Here is an 8,794-nt window from a genome sequence, read left to right on the forward strand (position 1 = left end):
CGTCAGCCTGAAGAAGACTGCAGCCGTCAGCGAAACTGTAGCTACAAACAGGTAAACAAAACTGTTTCTGTGTTTAAAAAAGAACGAAAGAATGGAGGTTGAAAAGTTGTTTTCTTTTAATTAAGTTAACCAATTGACGACTATCAATAGTAAAATGTGTCAGCAGATTCTTTCTAATGATCATAGTTTTCACCTCATTAAATAACATGAGAGCACAAAAAATAAGAGCTTTCGAATCAGATCAGGAAGTGTAACTCAGCCTTTGGTTTTCTGAGAGGAAATAAGCTTTAGTGGAAAATTAGAGAAAAATATTAAATATTAAAACTCACCATGTTAATTAACAATGAGTTTATTCAGATCAATACGAAGAACCAGCGAGCCTCGCTAGCTTGAAGCAAAAGTTTTGGTTTAAGATGAGAAAGTACATTTTTACTGACAACTTAAATTGCTGTGCAAATATTATTGATGGAGTGTGTCTTGCTTATCAGTTGCCAAAAAGTCCAGGCTAAAAAAACTTTGGTGCACTATAAACTGATTTAGACTTAAAGCTGATCTATTGATCCCTCTCTCTCAGCTAGCTCGCCTGTGAGTGATGTGGCTGCATTTTAAGCAGACCTGCTCCTCATTCACAGCAAACACCTGAATTATGTATTCATTACACGAGTGTTTCTCGGACACTCAGTTTGAACCACTGACTATTTCACTTTGCCAGAAAAACCTGAGGGATGAGAAGATGTATGGCAAACAGACAGACGTTTTTAGTCGGAGTGAGCGGCGGAAGATAAACACAGTTAATATCAGAGACTGTACTGCCTTTTAATCAGCTCATTTTAAGTAAAACGTAGAAAATGGATGAAGGTTTCTTGACAGATTTCACAGTGAGCTTGGTCTGGATTAATTTTTTATTTTTTTTTACCAGAAAGATGCTTTAGATATTTAATTTCCTGTTTTCCAGTAAAAGTTGTTTTTAGGCAGTTGAAAGTAATTGCATCACACGGCGAGCTTCCCTCAGCTGTTTCAGAAAAACACATAAGCAGAATAAAATCACACAGAAGGATGCACACGTCAGTACTTCCAGAGTGAGCGCTGATGTGAAGCATTTTCTGCCTCTTTTATGGCTCTGCTGGTCAGTCTGTTAAACCAACCACCGCTGTGTTCTTTTACCCTTGACTTAAAACAGCTAAGGCAGCGTCCCGAAGACAAACGAGGCTAACTGCTGGCACGGATCGAAAGGTATTGTTTAATCTTTGCCTCAGATAAAATCCAAGATGCTTAATTAGGCCAAAACTCACCTCCTTCTACCACGGGGAAGATGGTGTGTTGATACGTCTTAACAAGGACACAAACCGAGGGGCATGGTTGTTAAACTAATCTGCATAAATATGCTTTAAATTTGCTGTTTTGTTTGGAAAGTACGACATGGAGGCAACACTCAGTAACAGTTCTATACGGGGGTGGTCGGGGAGTGTATGTCAGTGTCTTAGAAAACGTGACAAGTTGTGATAGAGACCTGTGTTTACTAAAACTAACACCACCCCTCCAGGTTTCTCACACAGCATTTTCCATATCTGCTTCGGGTTTCTATAGTCGTGAACCCCCAGCATGTTTTGGCCTCAGGGTCAGCATTACAGCAACCCAGTCACAGTGTGGTGATATCACATTTCCATAGAGTATAAGTGAAGAATATCCATGATATTAGCTGTGTCCTGCTAATTTAGTGATTTTGTCACAAGTATTCAGACCCACCAAGCCACGCCTGCAACATGCATCTAATCTTGTGACCTTTGTTGGTGTTATTGGAAACTCTTGGACACTCCCGCGTGAATTATCCTTACTCGTCTAACAAAGAAGCAGGTGCTGCTCTAAGCCCTTTCCTCCATCCCATTGCACTCATAGGGGGCCCAGTTCTCCTCCCAGCATCAGTATGGGGAGGAAATGTTAACTATTCAGACTTCAAATGAACTGCGCAAGAGGGAAGCTACCTGGCTGATCCTATACTGTGTTAGGGTTAAAACCTGATAGGTAATTTAATTTCATCCCATATTACCTTAAAGGACGACACAACCGAAGAGAGAGAGAGAGAGAGAGAGAGAGAGAGAGAGAGAGAGAGAGAGAGAGAGAGAGAGAGAGAGAGAGAGAGAGAGTAAATTGATTATTTGTAATGTCCATGTGTGTGGCTCAACCAGGCCCCACTCTGCTCCAGCCTCAAAGCTTTCTCCTCACCTGCTCTGTATACCTGCATTCTTCAATTATCTGGTAGATAATATTTAACCTCCATAACCCTGGAACCTGAAATAAACACACATGACAACAAGGAAGACATTTTACACTGAATTAGCCAAATGAGGGGGAGATCACCGAAATGACACATAACTCTCTCCAGAGCTAGCTGCCAGGCGACTCCCCCAGTCCTCGGAGTCTTCAGTGGTTTTATTCAAGCACAGGGTGGGGGAGAAGGCGGACCTTCTCAAGTTACAGAGGTACAGAGTTTTCTCAATTAACATCCTTGCTCAACCTTTTTATGAACAGCCAACACATATTCATGATGTGTAATGGGCATCTTTTAGGTCTCAAAAAGGTACATTTATAAAAATACCCAACAATCAACATATATACTGGACATATAATTTCCATAGGCTCCAATTGTAAGAGAATAAAAAAGTTCATTTTGTCTTCGTTATAAATCAAATTACTCAATTTTCTTTTTTTTAAGACAAACGTTTTGCTGGTTTAAAGAGGTTTATCTCATTCCTGCTGAAAGTTTCAACTGCAGGCTTCAGTCGTCCTCAGACCGTCATCCAACTTTTCACCATCTGGAAAAGGTAAAGGCAGGACACACACAAGAACCGGGCTGCATGGTGGCGCAGTGGTTAGCACTGTTGCCTCGCAGCACGAAGGTTGCAGGTTCGAAACTCGGCTGCGGCCTTTCTGCGTGGAGTTGCATGTTCTCCCCATGCATGCGTGGGTTTCCTCCGGGTGCTCCGGTTTCCCCCACAGATCACAACACGCCCTATAGGTTATAAATTGTAAGTCGCTTTGGATAAAAGCGTCTGCTAAAGCCGGGCGTACACTGTGCAACTTTTTCACTTTTTTAAGCCGATTTTCCAGTCGTGCGAGAATCCACGACATCGGGGCGAGTTTTGCGCCGAGCGGTCGTGTAGTGTACAGGGGTTACGAGAGGCGATTAACACCAGGTGACCAGCTACCGATCAGCAGTCGTGAGGTCGCACGGACTTCTGGCGTGTTTAATATTTTGCTCGTCCCTCGTGAGGGTATCGCACTGTTGAAGCGGCGCTGCGAGCAGCTGCGACCCAAAAAGTATCAGAACCGCTCACGGCACATGCGCAATCCTGCATCAACACCGCTACCCGCTATTTCCCTAATAACACACGTTGTTTGTTTTTATTTCTACACGTTTTTTTACTCACAAAGATTGTCAAGAAAGCGTGTTTGTCATGTTCATGTCAAATTAAACTGATCACAAAACACAGATTTACTTTCTTTATTTCGTTTTCCTCATCCAACCCCCATAAATCCCTGTGTGTCCTCCTGCAGCACTCCCGAAGGACAACAGGCAAGACAAAAAAGTCTGACGTGTTGAGTAAAAACTGCTATTTTTAGCACATTTTTAGGGCCGACGTGTTGCTACCAGACGTGCAGTGTGAGCGCCTGGCTCGTGAGATCTGCTCTGCGAGGAAGTCATACAGTTTGAGCTGAAGCGGAGTGCTACGAGTGAAAAAGTCGCACAGTGTACGCCCGGCTTAAATGAATAAACATAAACATAAACAAGAACTCACTGACCATTTGAACACAATAGATTAAACCGGCAACATAAAATTCACTCACGAAGAAGAAATAAACCAAACCATTTCATTCTTAGATATGAGCATCCATCACAGAGAGGACGGCAGCATTAAGATCAGCGTGTACAGAAAACCCACACACACACAGATCAGTACCTCCCAGCTGTCTTGGTTGAAGCTGAGATTATTGATAAAGTTTTCTCCTCAGTGAGGCCCACCACATGTGTTCTGGACCTTATTCCCACAATGTTTTTTAAACAATTGTATGACTCATTTAGAGATGAGATTTTAACTTTGATGAACTGTTCCCTTCAGACGGGGGTCTTTCCTGCTGCTTTTAAACAGGCGGTGGCCAGACCCCTGTTGAGGAAGAGCAATTTAGATTTTAATGACTTTAACAATTTTAGACTGTATCCAACTTACCATTTTTAAGCAAAATTTGAGAGAAGCTTGTTTTAATACAACTTAAAGGGGCATTATGGAAGTGTGACAGCCAAAACATGTATAGAAATAATAAATGTCTTCTTCATACATTCTCCTGCAACGCCCTGGTCCTGTAGAATGAGCCCTGGCATTTTTACTGTGATTGCCTGTTTTTCTGTAAAATCACAGAAAAAGAGAGATGCTCGGGTCGAGCAGGCTGCTTCATGCGCGTTCACGCTCAGGCATCGCCCGTAGCGTTTGCTATCCGTAGCTTTAGCAGCAGAGAGAGAGGCAGTGCCACTTTGTCGCTGTTCCTAACGCCTAGTGACAAAGCTAGCTACATTTCTGAGGACCCTTAGCTACTTTCTGTAGAACTTTCTTCTAGATATTTCCTGCTAATTAGCAACAAAATAGCCATTTTCACTCCGAACCGTTCTTTGAACGTTGTTTCAGCTGTCATCAAGGATATAAATGTTACAGATACAAAAGATGTCACTGGTGCTTTAGCTCACCTAGTAAGATGTCCGACTCCCATGCAGAAGTCCTGGGTTTGATTCTGGATGTGAACATAGTTTATTTAGAGTTTCTTTTTTACATTAATGGTATATTTTTTTTTACAGTAAGATGCCCACATTTTTATTTGAGACTCGCCGAACGGCATTGAATTCACAGATAAAAAAGATGTGGGTTCAACTTTCATTTTGGAACAATTTTTCAAGCAAGGGAAGGGAATGATCTGAGCATGCAGGAGGACTGACCCATCATAAACCTTTGTCCGCTGTGCTGAAGAGAAAGCTACAGAACCACATTATTTGATTAATTAGCTGCACGTTCTCCTGTCCTCGGCCCCCCCCCCCCCCCCACACACACACACACACACACACACACATACACACACATACGGGACTGTCTCAGCTATTATCTTCGTTAAGGAATGTGCACATACAGCATGCGCGCCTCGTGCACGAGCCTACTATTGAAGCTGCCGTTAAGCTTTTGGCCTGAGGGGGCAATCGCGAGCATAAAAATTCAAAACTCCGTAAAGTCCCTTTGAAGATTTTATCAACCGCCAACATGTCCTAGAGAAATTTCAGTCTGGTTGTAGGGTGAACCACAGCACCGAGACGGCCCTTCTGAAGATTTTAAATAATTTTAGAACAAATTATGATGCTCGGAGGGCAACAGTGTTGGTTCTGCTGGATCTAAGTGCTGCCTTTGATACAGTAGACCACACTATTCTTTTAACCCGTTTAAAACAGATCGGCCTCTCTGGTGCTGTTCACAGTTGGTTCACTTCCTACCTCACAGACAGGACTTTTATGATGAGTTTGGATACCTGTTCCTCTGGGGTCCACAGCATCACATGCGGTGTGCCTCAGGGTTCAATTCTAGGCCCAGTGCTTTTTAACCTCTATATGCTCCCTCTGGGCAGCGTCATCAGGAGACATGGGGTGATTTCCACAGTTACGCTGACAATACACAGTTGTACATCTCCATGTCTCCTGATGACGCACAGCCAATGGATACACTTTTTAACTGCATTTTAGATTTAAATCACGGATGACTGGAAACTTTCTCCAGCTCAACCAGGGCAAAACTGAAGTTTTAGTCATTGGTCCTGAGACCCAGAGAGAGAAACTTTTATCTAAACTAAATTCAATGTCTTTTTATCCATCACTACAAGTGAAGAATCTGGGTGTTATTTTCGATTCTGAGCTGACTTTTCTCCCCCACATTAAAAACATCACAAAATAGGTTTTTAACCATCTTAAGAAAATGGCTGCCCCATTCTCTCTCGGGCCAACAGGGAGACGCTGATGCATGCTTTTATAACCAGTAGAATTGATTACTGCAATGCCCTGCTTTCTGGTCTTCCCAAAAAGAGCATCTCAGGTTTACAATTTTTACAAAACTCAGCAGCACGTGTCCTGATGAAGACCAGGAAGCGGGAGCACATCACTCCGGTTTTAAAATCACTGCACTGGCTGCCCGTACGTTTCAGGATGGATTTTAAGGTTCTTTCAATGGTTTTTAAGTGCCTTAATGGTCTCGGGCCTTCTTATCTTTCAGAACTGCTTTTACTATATAAACCCTCGCGGTCTCTGCGCTCCTCTGGCATTTGAAACAAAAGAAAAAACCTTTGTGACATCATTTGAAACAATGTTAAAACCACTCATTTGCAATATTTACACAAAAGTTACATAAATAAATAGGAATTCTTTAAAAATTATTCAGTTTAAACAAATCAGCTCACATGTTTTATTTCTTCTTCGGGTTAATTTTCCTGTTAGACAAAACTGAAAATGAACAGATTCTTGAATAATGAGATTTTTCACAACAGTTAGAGATCATTTTGTACAGCATCTGTTTTCCAAAGAGATAGTTTTGTTAAACCCAGCTATGTACATGCCAATAGGACATAGGTCAATAGTGAGTAGTGATATTAAATATGTGCTTTTTGTAATGGAACACCAGCTGCTGCAGTTCTAACAGTTAAATTATCCGTCCTGTCTTCAGCCCAAGGACGCAGCGACTTTCATTTCTAAAATCATTTCACATTTTTTGTCAGGCCACAAGCAGTGCTGGCCAAACATGATTTGGCATTGTTCCACTTAAAAAGAGTTTGGGCTAGAGAAGATGGCAGTTTTGTCTTTGCAGGGTACATATTTGATTTGCATTTCTTCCCTAACAATAATTTTCAGATGAGTTCCTGGACATGTGCATTGATTTTCAGCTCTGGATTGTGGGTGTTTTAGGACCCTGAAGGTCAGACAATTACAGCAGTTTAGTATTAGTTTGGACCTTATCTCATGTGTCCAGAGAGTTCTCCAGATTCTCTGAGTCTATTAAGATCTGCTGGTGATGAAATATCAAAAATGTACAAGTGATAAAATCCTTCTGAGCTTTACCCTGAATCCTTCATAATCACTCACTGGCAACTTTGATTGATGTCACCGTGTTTACCTCTAACCAAGATGGCAGAAGGGCAATCATGGTTTATCTTGTGGATATGCGTGCACCACAAATAAGGGATATTAAACTTGTTGGATTGTCTTGGCTCGATATCTAGGACAAACAAGTGTGCTGCCTATTGAATCTGATGTGCATCCAGTCAGAAAGCAAAGTGGCAGAAGCACACTGCAGCAAGCATTCCTCTTCCTTCTCCACCATGTTTGTTTACTCCAAAGACCCATTTGATCTTGAGAGGTTTTGAGAGATGTCTCGTCTGAACCTAATCACCTAAGCCTGTTTGATTGTCTCCACCTGTTCTCAGCATTAAAACCCCTTCCAGTTCTGATGCCCCCCCCCCCCCCCCCCCCCCCTCAGACATCCAAGCCTTTATGTCATCAAGACACTGAAGTAATGGCTGTATGAGGTTTCTGCCTTTTTTCTTTAGAGGGACATAGATCTGACAGTCATCAGCATACAAGCAGAAGGCAATGCCATGCTTTCTCAATATAGAACCGAGAGGAAGAAGATACAAAGAGAAGAGGAGGGGGCCTAGAACTGAGCCCTGCGGGACACCACACAAGAGCGGAGCGGAGGACGACACATAGTCACCAAGACTGACACAAAATGTTCGCCCCGCCAAATAGAACCTGAACCACTCCAGAGCTGTGCCGCTAATGCCCACCCAGTGCTCTAAACGAGAGAATAAAACGGCATGATCCACAGTATCAAAAGCAGCTGTCAAATCTAAAAGCACAAGAACAACACAGTCCCCAGCATCAGTAGCTAAGAATGTCATTAAAAACTTTTAAAAGGGCTGATTCGGTGCTATGAAAGGGTTTAAAACCAGATTGGAAAACCTCTAATGCATTTTGCTTTTCCAGGAAGGCAAATATTTGGCTATAAACTACCTTTTCAAGAATTTTAGAAAGAAACGGTAGTTTGGAGATAGGCCTGTAACCAGCTCAAGAACCAAAGGACCAACTGTAGGTAACACCTCTTTTAAAAGTCGAGGAGGAACAGCATCATTTGGAGACCCTGCAGGCTTAAGATGACCAACAGTCTCCTGTAGACATGACAGAGTCACAGGCTCAAACCTGTCAAAGACAGCAGAGCAGGAAACAACGACTGAGGGGTCATGAGCACAAGGACAGATTTGAGCCCTTGTGGAGGAGACCTTCTCAATAAAGAAGAAACAATGTTTAATTGTTAAGGAAAAATGTTGTAGTTTTTGGTTTATTGAAACAAAACGGATGAATGTTTACAAGTTAGTGTGTGCAAAACACGTTACAGTCTTTACCCAGTTTTTAAAAATTAGGGCTGCGTGAGTCACAGACTTAACAGTCAGGGCACTGAGGAAACACAGCATGACCCAAAAATGTTAGCTGTTACTGAGAGAGAAGTCAGGGGGGGGGGGGGGAAGAACAATAATTAGAGAATTATTAAAGAGGACTTCCTGAATAACTCAGAGTCAATTACTAGACAATAAATAATGATGGGCTACTGCTGAGAAACATGGAGAAACTATATTAATGAATCATTAGGAATGAATCATTGAAATGCAGGGAAAACGTGGATGGAGGAATCACTTCTGTTGAGGAGTTCCTGATTAAACCCTA

Source organism: Nothobranchius furzeri, chromosome 11 (genome assembly GCF_043380555.1).
Source record: "Nothobranchius furzeri strain GRZ-AD chromosome 11, NfurGRZ-RIMD1, whole genome shotgun sequence".
Taxonomy (NCBI): Eukaryota; Metazoa; Chordata; class Actinopteri; order Cyprinodontiformes; family Nothobranchiidae; genus Nothobranchius; species Nothobranchius furzeri.